Source organism: Trichosurus vulpecula, chromosome 5 (genome assembly GCF_011100635.1).
Source record: "Trichosurus vulpecula isolate mTriVul1 chromosome 5, mTriVul1.pri, whole genome shotgun sequence".
Lineage (NCBI taxonomy): Eukaryota > Metazoa > Chordata > Mammalia > Diprotodontia > Phalangeridae > Trichosurus > Trichosurus vulpecula.
In genome coordinates this window covers 136,838,871-136,853,017 of record NC_050577.1, presented here as the reverse complement: position 1 = coordinate 136,853,017, position 14,147 = coordinate 136,838,871, and positions in this window count along the sequence as shown.

Below are 14,147 nucleotides of genomic sequence, written 5' to 3'. Positions count from 1 at the left end.
TGAGGAACAAACAAAATAATATTTGTTAAAAGTGCTTAGCATGATGCCTAGCACACAGCAGGCACTATGTAAATGCTTATTGCCTTACCTGCCCCCTCCCCCATATAATATTGTATGACATACAGTTTGTAGACGATGTTGCTCAATGATTCTCTGAGTCCATCCAGACATAAAACATGGAAGCTAGGCTCACTTCGGGCATGTTTGCAGAAGGCCAGCATAGAGTCCAAATATAAAAAGAATTCTTTACCGTTTATTGATGGCAAGATTCTTTAAAAGCTCCTATTTGCTAATGATGTTGTTCTAATTGCTCTGATTCAGAATTCTCCCAACTTCCCTCAATACAATGCAGGACTGGGAAGAAACTGCTCCAACTATCTTCAACTGTCAAAACAAAATTGATGAAAAATGTATATTGTGCAGATTACACTGTACAGTTAGCCAGTGAGCTCACTGAACTAGTACACAGGAGGCCATTTCATTCTGTAATGGTTATATCATATTTGGTTGTTGTCCTTTGTTCTTGAAGAAGACCAAAATGACATCGCTATGCTTGAATTAAGTTGCAATGTGTGCGACTGTGGCTGATCAGACGAATGCAAGCTTGGAATGCTCTACCACAGGTCAGGCACAAACAGTCCGTGTGAACATTCGCGCATTTGTGCATCCTGTGTTTCCTCTGAGCTGTTTCAATTCCTCTTTGCTCATAGAGCCAAATGCCTTCTCTAATGTGGGCACAGCCATGCTAAGCGGTCCTGGGCCAATGTCTCCCATGTCACACAATCAATTCCAAAGTTCTCAAGAGAGACCTTGAGAGTGTCCTTGTAGCACTTCTTCTGACCACTATGTGAATGCCCTGTGTGAGTTCTCCATAAAATAGTCTCTTTGGCAAGCCTGTGTTTTGCATTTGAACAATGATGCCAGCCCATCGGAGTTGTACTCTCTGAAGCAGAGTTTGAATACTTGGCAGTTTAGCTCAAGTAAGGACCTCAGTGTCTGCTACCTTATCCTGCCAGGTGATATTCAGAATCTTCCTAAGATAATTCAAATGGAATTGATTCAGTTTCCTGGCACGGTGCTAGTAGACTGTCCAGGTTTCACAGGCATACAACGAGGTCAGCTGAATGGCTCTGTAGACCTTCAGTTTGGTAGTCAGTCTAATACCTCTCCTCTCCCATACTTCCCTTCACAGCCTCCCAAACACTAAGCTAGCTCTGGCAATGTATGTCTCAGCCTCACTATCATTGTGTACACCCTTTGAAAGTACATTGCCCAAGGAAGTGAACTTATCCATAGCATTCAAAACTTCGCCACTTGCTGTAACCGATGGTTCCATGTATGGGTGGTATGGTGGTAGCTGATGAAGCACCTGTGTTTTCTTAGTATTAATGGTTAGGCCAAAATTAGCACAAGTGTCATGGTATATGTATAGTGTATAGTATAATAAAATGCAAAGAGGAGTTCAAGCTGGAGTGTAAAAGGAAAATTGTTCAATATTTTTCAATACCCCAAGTTGTTCATTGTAGCAAAATACCTTTTAAAAAATCAATATTCTCCTGGCATTGCTATATGGCTTTATGATCTCAGGAAAATTAAATAACAAGTGTCCCAAAGGGCAGCTGTGGGATAAGACTGAAACATATTACTAATGATGGTTTTTGAGTAAGAAATGACATAAAAACCATCATCAATGACCTGTATTACCAGGAAAAGAAATGTGTTGGTGACAGAATCACAGAACTTGAGAGTTGGAAGGGATCTCAGTGGTCATCTAGTTCAAGTCTTCTTAAACTTTTTCCACTCCTGACCCCTTTTCTTTTTGGCAGTGTTCATTCGGGTTACATGGCCTGAGGGCATGTACAGTGCAAAGTGCACATGTTTTGTGTTCAGAGCCAAGGCTAAAGTGAAGTTGCTTGATGCAACATTGGCAAGCGCTGCCAGAAACACCTCCGGTTCATTACACATTTGATTTTTAATTAATTTTTGGTTGTTGCCCATTCAGAAACCTTTTAATATTGCCAAATTTTTCAAAACCCATCTCGACCTTTAGTGCTGATCCAACTAGAAAGGAGTCTCCGTTATTGGTTTCCAAAACCAATAAATGATCATCCAACCTCTGCTTGAAGACCTCCAAGGAGAATGAACCCACCTTCTCTCTAGAGTGCTGATTTTACTTCTTGACAGCTCTGTGAGAATTTTTTTCCTGCCATCATGCCAGAAATGAGCTCTTTGCAATATCTTTGTTAAACTGTGGTATCCAGCACTGAAAACAATATTCCAAATGAGTTCTGATAAAGACAGAGTGTCATGGTACCATCACATCCCTATTCTAAGAAGGTACACTTTTGTTAATGCAGTCATGTATTAGGAGTGAAGGATAACAGATGAACATCCTGGAAGCATGTATATACTATACATATACATACATACAAACATACATATATATATATATGTGTGTGTGTGTATATATATACACATATATATAAGCAGATAAAAAAATTAAAAGAACTGAAAGTTCCCACTACATTGGGTAAGTTCTCTGTGAAGGATTTATTGAAAGGCATGGGCGAGAATTACACAGGAATAGAAGATGTGGATAGGCTGAGATTAGCATCAGTAGAGGGAGTACCAGAACTAAAGTTTGATCCATCAAACTATCAATAAAGTAGTATCATGGTGTAGTGGAAAGATCACTCAGTTGAGGAAACAGAGGACCTAGGTTCAAATCTTAATCTCGCTACTTATTACCTGTATGTGACTTTTACCAAGTTACTTCATCACTGTGCCTTAATTTACTCACCTGCAGAATTAATTGTTTCAATTAGATGAACTATAAGGTTTCTTCCAACTCTAAGTCTGAAAATTCTATTTGATAGATAGCAGATCCTCCCTGATCAGCTAGGTGGTTATGGCAGATAGAGCAATGGGCCTGGAGTCAGGAAGACTCAGGTCTCTGAATTCAAATCCAGCCTCAGACATTTACTAGCTGTATGACCCTGGACAAGTCACTTATCCCCTTTTGCCTTTGTTTTCTCATCTGTAAAATGAGCTGATAAAAATAGCAAACCACTCCAATATCTTTGCCAAGAAAACCCCAAATGAGGTCATAAAGAGTTGGACACAACTGAAAAAATGACTGAACAACAACTGGTTCTGCAGTAGAATTCCATCCAGGGAAATTTAGTTATCAAGAAGGCCTCATTTTTAGGTAGTTTCACCTCTAAGAAAACTTCCTGGCATGGGCACTAAAAACAAATTTAATGGCATTGCAATACATCTCCCTGAAAGAACAATCACTGGTCCACCAGGGACTGTCACAGCACCTGGCAAACAGTAGGTATCTAATAAATGCTTACTAGATACCAAGCACTCTCTAAATTGAAAAGGATTAACAGATATGGAAATTTAGAGTCAGAGTGCAGTTCAGTCCTCTTTCCAATATATCATGTTGCTTCTCCCAGGTTTCCAGTATTAATGCTCTCTTTAAGCAAAACAGCACAAAAGGATCCCCAGAGCTCATATATGATGCAAATAGCTTTAGCCATATACAGAGACAACCCAGTTATGTTGAGATTTTTAAGGTTTTAGAGGCAGCAATTACATTCTTCTCAGTGTTCACCAAAGGGATGTTTTTAAACTAAAAATGTGTTGTGTCTATTCTGGGCAGGGAAGTGACATTGGACCTTTGCATGAATGGAGAACATGGTAACCAGAGGAATTGGCTTATCTTTCTCTTAGCACTTATTTCCAAACTGTCAACAGAATATCTTTACTCAAAGAGGTTTAGCATCACATATTAGATCACTGCCAACTGTCACCATCAATAGTGACTTGGGTTAGAGTAAAAACTCAGGCAAAGGTACAGATTTTTTATAAAAGGACGTCAAATACCAACATTTTTTCACTGGACTTCTGCTATTCTGACAATTTGTTGATGCTGGCAGAACAAAAGTCAAATCAGGCTTATTGAACAAGAAGTCCTTCATCTTTAATCAAATGAATGATAGCCTTGCTAACAAATGTGCTTTTGAATATCCCACTATTCCCTCCTTTATAAATGACAAACAAGTGGGTGGTAATAAGCTGGAGCATTACTGCTAGATGTATCAATGACTTCCCTACTTAATTAGAATTTTCCATTTCATCAAGATGTTCAAGTCTCTCTCCCTCTTATAGGGTATTGGCTGCTGGCCAGCATGCTAAGACCAAATTAGGATTCCCCTCTAATGATTTCTTCTATAATATCAAATACTATTCTTGTCTTTTGTTTTTGAGGGAAAAAAATGAAAAAAAGCATTCTTGAGCATCATAATCTTATCTATTGCTTTTCACAGAAAAGAAAGATAGGTGGAGAGAGGGAGAGAGAAAGAGAGACAGACAGAGAGAGAGAGAGAGAGAGAGAGAGAGAAAGAGAGAGAGAGAGAGAGAGAGAGAGAGAGAGAGAGAGAGAGAGAGAGAGAGAGAGAGAAAGAGAGAGAAGGAAGGAAAGAAGGAAGAAGAGAAGGAAAGAAAGGAAGAAAAAAGAGAAAGAAGGAAAGAAAGGAAAGAGAAAGAAAAAAGAAAAAGAAAGAAGGAAAGGAAGGAAGGAAGAAAGAAAGAAAGAAAGAAAGAGAGAGAGAGATAAAGAAAGAAGGAAAAAAAGAAAGCACATTGGCTTTCTGTCAAATCTTGCTGGGTAGCCCTTTCATTTAGGAGATCTCCTTAGAATACTATCTCCACTCCCTCCCCCCACAAGATCCCAAAAGTACCTTAGCCTAAAAGGACTATGGACAATCAGGGTACTTTATTTGTCAGTCCGGCGTGATTAACTTCCAATTACATAATAAGCTTCTCAAAGTGCATTCCCAGTACTTTGGAGACTTGGTCTAATTAAAAATAATTAGTTACGTGGCCATTCTAGTTTCCCTTAATGATATTTGGGAGGTGAAAATGCTTTTGCTATCTTTTTAGAAAACATCTAAGGTTTTACAATACACTTCAATGCTGTAAAGGATTCAGAACCTCATTGGTGTGGCACTGTTTGAAGTGATGAAGATCACAACCTCTCCCAACCCCTACACACACACAGGCGCACACACACACACACACACACACACACACACACACACACAGCCCAAGGTTCAAATCTTGTGTTAAAAGCTTACAAGTGGTATGACCCTTGTCATACCACTTAAACTCTTGTCTACCTCAGTTTTCTCAACTGTAAAATAATAGCACGTACCAAAAGCAGTTGTTGAGGGGATGAAATGAAAAAAAAAAAAGATATTTGCAAAGCACTTAGTACAGTTCCTGGCATTTCTCAAGTACTTAATAAATGCTTGTTCCTTTTCCTCCCTTAGGAGATGGCCTTTGTGAACTGCTGTGATCAAAACCCCCCCACCAAGGCAGCCCCTGGTGGCTGGTCTCCTGTTGGTGAGCTTTCACAAAGGCATATTCAACAAATATATCCCCAAATTTCAAGTACAGAATGAGTGCCCAAAACATAGCCCATAGCCCACTGTCAGACCTCTACTCAAAGCTCTTCCAGCTTGGTAGAACTAACCAGAGCTCAAATACATTGGCACAGCCTCTGAGAAGAAACCATGAGGAGATACTAGAGTAGGAACTTTGTAAAACTTTGTGATGGTTCAACAGAAAAAAATCACTAGGTTAAGAGTCAGATGAGTTGGATTTGAGTTGTAGCCCCGACGCTTTCTAGCAGTCTAACTGTGGAAAAGTCATTTCACTCTCTAAGACTCAATTTTTGTCATCTATAAAATGGGGAAGAGAGCACTGATAATTTTTGCACACTGGATTTAGTTGTGGGGTATCTCGGAAGTTACTAGATCCTAAGCTTTCAAAACAGCACTCCATTCAGTGAAGCTCTTAATTGTGGTTTGAGCAACAACTGTTAAACTGCTGGACACCCGTTCTAGGTAGATGGACACTCAGACATATCTGAAAAGCTTGACAAAATGGTAGAGTAAGCAAATGTTGTTTTGGGTGAATCTTTTCCTCCTATAGGTTTCCTCTGTTCCCTTTTAAGTCCCCGTACCTTTTTCACTGTCTACTGACAACCCCAGACCTTGAAGATCTCCTTCTGCATCATAGAATTAGAAGTGACCTCAGAATTCATTTGGGATAGTTTTTATATATCTGCAGATATGAGGTCATCTCTTCCTCTGCTTAAACCCATCCAGTAATGTGGAACTTAATTTTGGAGGTAGTCAACTGTTTATGTGTTTAGCATAATATTCCCTCAGGGTTTTGTTAGGTAACTGGCTAGCTAATCAGATGAGCAGCCAGGTGGATAGAGCACCAGGCCTGGCACCAGGAAGATTCATCTTCCTGAGTTCAAATCTGGCCTCAGACACTTACTAGCTATGTGACCCTATTTGCCTTAGTTTCTTCATCTGTAAAATGAGCTGGAGAAGGAAATGGCAAACCACTCTAATATTTTTGCCAAGAAAAACCCAAATGGAATCATGAAGAACTAGACACAATTGAAACAACTGAAGAGCAATAACAAAATCAATACTGGAGTGGCTATGGGAAAACAGACCCACAAATAACAATTGGGTAAGTTATGAATTGGTCCAATGTTCTAGAACTCAATTAGGAATTATGTGAGAGAAGTTACTAGACTGTCATACCCAGAAACCTCTGCACTGGGCATACAGATCAGTGAGGTCAAATAGAGAACAGTCCTACAGCCACCAAATGATTCAGAGCAGCACTTTTTGTGCTACTCAAAAAGTAGAAACAACGTGGGCACCTATTGACTAGGAAATAACTGTGCAAATTATGACATATGAATACGATATTATTCTGCTATAAAAAAACAATTCAGAGAAGCATGGGGAAAATAAATGAACTGATAATGAACTTAGCAGAGCAATGAAAATAAATACCAACTACAATAAAGTAAATGAAAAAACAATAAAAATCAAATGAAACACCGAATGTTATCGCAACAAACAGTCTGGCTTCCATTGATGAAATGAGGAAATGTACCTGTCCCTTTTGCTGAAAAGATGGAAGGCTATGGGTGTGCCATACTGTCAGATGCCTTCCTTATGTGAGTGGGGTCTTGCTTAAACTTGGTTTTACTAGGTCGTGGCAGAAGACAAGAAGAGGGGAGGTATATTTAGAATTTACTATACCATGAAATCGAAAGGCATCGAATGTTTTTAAGAGTCACAACAAAATAGGAAATAAAATGGCTTCCAAGAGAAAGAACAGACTTCCATTTCAACAGCAGCTATCAGCACCTTAATTCTAAGTAACAAGCCAAATCCTCCTCAAGTGCTGTGGCAACGTCTGGCAACTTTCCTAGAGTGGTTTTTGGAGTCCTTTGAAACACACCATGTAGGTAGCTGCCTGTTCAGCCTATGCTTAGGTGTTGTGTTCTTTCTCCGAAGCCAAATGTATATACTCAGGACACACAACAAGCCCACATTGTACTAAAATTTTCACTCCAGTAAATTACCCTAATAAGCAGACACACATCACTTAAACTTTCAGCTCCCTGCACTCTAATAACTGACATTTGCAGGGTCTAGATCATGATGGACGTTCCCAGCAGGGATGAATTCTGTCCTCCATAGCATGACTGTGCCAAGGACTATGAACTGCCTTGTATACTTTAATCTTTTTCCATGCCCTCCCCCTGCCCCAGAATCAGAATTGTTTTGCTTGCAAAACTAGCTTGCAAATGAATTTGCTTATTTCTGCCAGCTATGAAGATTTGCACTCATTTCTGTACTTGGAACTTTGGGGATATGCTTGTTGAATACACTTTTATAAAAGCCTATTACTTATTTTGTTTGCCTTTTTTGCTGTAAAATTTTTTCTACTGGTTGGTTTTGGTTGTTGTCCTTCATTCGTATGCTAACAGTCTATGCTATTATTTATTTTTTAACTTACCATTATTTATCTGGTCCAGTATGGTTGAGAACAATATGCTTCTTCAAGTTATCTAAAAGTATCAGGACCCATAATGATGTACTTTTAAAATAATCTCCCAACCCAAAAGGATTTTATTTCCTCTCTACCTCGCAACAAAAAGAGTATTTACTTGCAAATCCTAGCAGAACAGAATGAAAACAATATGGTGTATACTGTAGATGCAAGGACACTGGGCTAGACCTGGTTTCAGAATTCCTTTCAGGAAACCTATTCAAATGGACATTATAATAGGTGGCTGAGGTCCCTTCTGTTCCTAAGTTCTGTGATTCTATGGGATTCATGTTCTAATAACTGCCCTGCCACTAACTTGTTGCATGGTCAAACATTTTACTCCACTTCCCTGGATCTCAGTTTCCTCACCTCTGTAAAATGAAGGTGCTAGATTAGAGGATGTCTAAGGTCCTTTCTGAGTTCAAGAGTCTATGGGAACAGGAGAGAAAATAATACAAGCAACTCAAACTTGCACTGATGATTTTTTACATTTTTATAGTAATGTGGGACTACTTTAATTTAACTATGTATATAATATATGATATGCACATATTGTATATTAATATATCATAACATATAACATATTCATATAATATATACTATAATGTATATTATAATATAGAATATGATATATTCTATATTATTATATATAATATAATATATAAAATAATCTTTTTTATATTTATTTTCACATCTGTTCTACTTATGTGTAATATGTAGGTCCTATTTATAGCCCATACAGCAAATGAATGCATTGCAAAGCAATTAAATAGCATATACTCTACACACAAGTGTGGTATTTGTTCTGTCCTACTGTTTAATGAAAATATTTGTTTCAAATAAATCATTTTGCGAGCATTAAGAGACAAGTTACTAGGAAACCATCAATTGACACTCAGTGGACTATACCTAGCTATATACTAAGGCTACAGTACTTAAGTTTCTCTTTAGTCTGCATCAATAATATGGAAAAAAAGTCCGTCTTGACCCAGTTATACATTATAGCTAGAAAACACTTGTCTCAAGGAGACACAGATATATTCAAAGTATTTCTTGGACAAAGGCAATCATGAAGCAGTTTATTATGAAGTTTTTGCTATTAATTTATAAGTCCCTTGAGGGCAAGGAGTTTATTATTGTTCATCTTTGTATTGCCAGAGCCAAGTAGAATGCCTGGCACATGGGGAATATTTGTTGAATTAATTTTAAAAATTATATTGTAAGTCTGAATGATCCTGAGAGGCGATGTTGGCTAAAAGATAGAGGCTTAGCCTTGGTGACAAGACCTGGGTTTAATTCTTACCTTTGATATATACTAGCGATGTGACTGTGTACAAGTCGTGTAACCTCTTGCTAGACAATAGGTCAGCAAATCACAAATGAAGGGTTGATCTGCACTGACTGTAGAAGTTTCCACAGTGGAGTTCCCCTCATTGATGAAATCGTTGGTGTGAACCAAGAAAGAGTAGTGAAAGAAAGAGAGTAAAGGAGGAAGGGAGGGAAGGAAGGAAGGAGGAAGGAAGGAAGAAAGGAAGGAAGGAAGAAAGGAAGGAAGGAAGGAGAGAGGGAGAGAAGGAAGGAAGGAGAGAGGGAGAAGAGGGAGGGAGGGAGGGAAAGAGGGATAGAAGAGAAGGAGGGAAGGAAAGAGGGAAGAAGGGAGAAAAGGAGGGAAGGAAGGAAGGACGAAAGGAAGGTCCCTTCAAACCTGAAGATGGGCTTTCTCATTGTTTAGTTTTAAAACAATAATAAAACAACAGAACCAGAACATTGGAGCTCTAGATGGTGGCACTGCACAGTTATTTCTTCCCAGACATGAATTCTTACTCTGTGATAGGAAGAAGGAAGCATGGATTGGATAGTGGATGCTGGTATTCAGCCTTACAGTAACAGAGCTCTGTTCATTTAACATTAAAGAAAAAAACCCAGCTAATGTAGTCAGAAAAATACTTAATGTGTTTGTCATGGAAATATTTAAAACCTAAATGAGTATGGAACATCTGATCTACTTTAATCTTATAGACATTTTCTCTTGATGAAATGGTCCAAAGAGCTATTTTCCTACATGCCCAATTTGCCCAGAGTTTCACAGGACAAGAACAAATCAAATGCTAAGTTGCTTTTACATAGAACTATTGGATCAACCTGACCATTAATACAGCATTGATGGTAACAGATGGTATCTACATGGCTCTTTTAAAATTGGGGAAGCATTTGTAATACAAATTCTCATTTAAGCCTCCAAACAGCACTGTGAGGTGGGTACTTGTATCAGTGATTAAGGTGGGACTTTTTTTTTTTTTTACTATTTTCTCTTTTGGAGCACTTATTTAATCAAGTGCCCTTGAAGAGTCTGGCCTTTGTTTCTTTGATTAAATCAGGAGTCTTTGATAATCTCCTTGCCTCAAGGGAAAGCCTAGTTTACATGGATTTGAGTTGCATGTTTGTGATGATTTTAGGTCACGTGGGTTTGAGTCGCATTGTTTGACACCCTTTGACCCTGAACAGAATATATGAACTCAGAGGTTGACGTTTTACCTTGGGGCTCTCACTCACTGGAAGAGTGGCATGGGATTCTGGGCAAGCCATTGTAACTGCCTCCTGGTTTTGCTAACCCAGACCCATTGGTTCTTTGGTAACTATGAAATGTGATCTGGTCTGTTTATATTGTCTCTGTTTGTAATTTGTTTGTATTTGTTTTGAAGTTCAGGGTGCTGGCTTCTCCTCCTGAACTAAGTGAAATATATTTGTATGTTTAATTAAAGTGAGCTTGTTAACCCCTTAAAGTTGCTTTCCTTAGTAAAGCAGATCAAAAGAACCTGTGTTAGCAGCCCTCCATGTGCGGGTTGTCGGTTTTACACAGCCACAGTAGCTGCTAGCAGATTGTTGCTACAGTACTATAAGTATTGTTATCTCATTTTTAACAGATGAGGAAACCAAGTCATAGAGAGATTTAAAGGAATAGGGTTATATACTCCGGTCTTTTTTAGTCCAAATCCAGGACACTATGCCTATGTATGCCACATGGAACCTCTAGGTAAGCTATAGTAACCATAAACAAATTATAATACAATTTCAAGGGAAATAAGATCAGAAAGGCAAACTAAAATGAAAAAAACACACAAAGATTTTTGAAAAGTGATGAAAAGTACGTGCTTCTGTCAAGTTAATGTGCCCAGTTTCAAATGTAAGAAAAAGGAAGAGCCACACATTTCTGTCATACACTAAAATGTCACTCTAACATTGTTGGCTAAAGAACTGAATTCGGTGTTGTTTAGGTCTATCTTGGTCCTTATCTGTGGGAGTTTCACTAGTGAAGTACCACCAAAAGCCTCATTCTAAATTGGTCTTGTTAACATGAAGGTGGGGGGGGGGGACCAAATCAGTGGAAAAAACAATATTAATAATGATAGTGATGGTGTTCATACTCGTGTTTACGTAGCTCCTTTAGGTTTGCAAAGAACTTCATTTCATTTGATCTTCATAACTTTCTGAGGTAGGTGTATTTTTTTACCCTCCATTTTACAGATGAGAACAGTGTCTTGCTGAGTGTCACAAAGGAAGTGTCTGGCTGATGTAGAAATAGACCCCAGGTCTCCCTTCCTAGGGCAGCTAGGTGGCACCATAGTGAATAGAGCCTTGGGCTTGGAATCAGAAAGATTAATCTTCATGAGTTCAAATCTGCCTTCAGATACCTGAGCAAGTCACCTCACCCTGTTTGCCTTGGTTTCCTGTAAAATGAGCTGGCGAAGGAAATGGCAAACCACTCCAGTTTCTTTGCCAAGAAAACCCCAAATGGGATCATAGAGAGTTGAACATGATTGAAATGACTGAATAATAATCATAACAACTTCCTTATTAATTTCAAGTCCAACATCACATTGGCTACTCCAGTCTGCTTTTGGTGCATTTATCATTTTGTCCATTAGTTTCCATAATTTCGTTTAGTAGCAGCTGGGTAGAACAATGGTTAGAGTGCTGGAGATGGCAATCAGGAAGACCTGAGTTTGAATCCTGCCTCAGACACTTAGTAGTTTTGTCGGTGACTCCATAAGTCATCTCAGATCCCTCATCCATAAAAGTGGGATAATAATGGCACCTGCTTCATTGGTCTGAGAGATAATGAGGTAACACATTATATGAAGTATTTTACATACCTTAAAGCCTATATAATTCTAGTTATTGTTATTTTCAACAAAAGTTTGAAGACAAAATGAAATTATCTTTAGATGGTACGTTCATTTATGCATCATGTAAAAACATTGGTGAAATGTTTGCAGACTAACCCATCTCTCCAAATTAAAGATAAGCTAATGAAAGAGAAAATGTACATTTTTCTTTATATCTGTGAAATTGAGAGGCCAATTCAGATTAGCAGGAGAAAGCCATCCCTGGACACTCTGTCTCATTTATAACACTACCTTGGAGAGTAACGTGCTGATGCATATTTCTTGGATGTTGACTGTGGTTTCCACTCACCCTCCAGTGGGAGCAGGGGTTTAATTCTTTATTGGCAGTGTGTACTCTCCCACTTCTGTTGTCTCTGTTTACCTGTCTGTTTGCTTTAAGTCGACCTTATTTATAGTTTGAAGCTAGATTGCCCTGCTAGAGGTTCTGAAAATTGGAGGATGAATGGCTAATAAAATGTGCAGGTCATATGCTCTACAAATAAATCTTTCTGTATTTCAGTTTTTATAGCAACCCTATTTGGAGATTAATCTCTAATCGCCACCACCCCTTTAGTCAGCTCCCTGCACTTTCCTAGAGCTCTGTATATATTGGAACACACTAAAAAGAAAGTAGGAGTGAGATCCATTTCAGATTTAACTCTTTTGCTCTCAGTGTTACAAGGACTCTCAAGAAGAGTTAAATTTTAATCATTTAACTCCTCTAGCTATCTTCCATTAGAGAAAATAGCTTTCTCTCCCTTTATAAGAGATAGTGCTTATTATGTGATTATGGGGATATCACGCACTATGTAGGGGCCTCTATTTCCCTCTTTGTAAAATGATAACTTAGGACTAGATGTTCTTAAAGGCCCTTCCATCTTTAATATTCTGTGATTCTATGACTTGCAGAAAGGCTTGTATTTGCTTACTTTTTGGAGAACATGTCAGAGCTAGATTAAGCCCTAGGTGATGGCTCTCAGTGAATAAATACTTAGCAAATAATTGAGAGGCAGACATGTGAAACAATTATAGCCTTGGCTACTGGAATGGCCACGGAACACTTTAATGACTTTTCTTTGGGAAGGAGACTCAGCAAAATTCTAATTTCTTTACTAAATAATTAATGGTGTATTATTTCAGTAAATAAATTAGTGTTTACATAGTAAAGAATACAAATGTTTTGTGCATACATTCCTGACTCACTTCCTTAGTCCTTCTTGGCTGTTTCCCAAAGAATTATTTTTTAAAAAAAATTAATGATGAACATCAAAATATTTCTGTTTAGAACATCTTTTGAATGGTGGTTAAATCTATAAAATAATTCAATCGTTTATCCTTCTTATCTTGGGAATGTTTAATCAAGCTTGATATTTGCTTTAAATTAGCACTGTCAAATGTACATTTGTATAAAATCTCCCAAATCATGAAAGATTTATCATTTGAAATGTATTTGGATTATTCTCCAGTTAATCAGCTAGATAAGAAATTAGTAGTACTATAACTAGAACAATTAATTGGGTTGAAAATTATAATATATATTTTTCATAGTAGGTTTTGGCCATACAAGAAAAATTTCAAAAGCTTTGCTCTTTTTTGAAGCATTGACAGGATATTGGTATTCAGTAGTATGATGTGGAATGGTAGTGTACATTCTTGATTCCAAATCTACTTCTGCCACCATCTTTTTCCCCCATACTTGCATGTATAGCACAGTGGTTTTTACTACTCTCCATAGCTCTATACTAGCACCAGGGCCAAAAAGGCCAACAGATAAAGTTCAAGCAAAGCTTATGTGCCCCCTGTGGGATGGGGCTAAAATAGCTCCTCTGGGGGTAACCTCTGGCTGAAACACCTGGTGGCACTTTGAACTTGATCTCGGCCAGCTCCCCATTCTAGCTAGTACCACTATGGGAGCTGCCCTGGTTTAGTTCTTCTTCAGTAAATTCTATTTCCTCATCTGTGAGATCAAATTATAAACAATGACCTACCTTAGATAAGTGTTTAATTTAATTTGACGGAGGGGTAGTGGTGGCGGTACAAAAG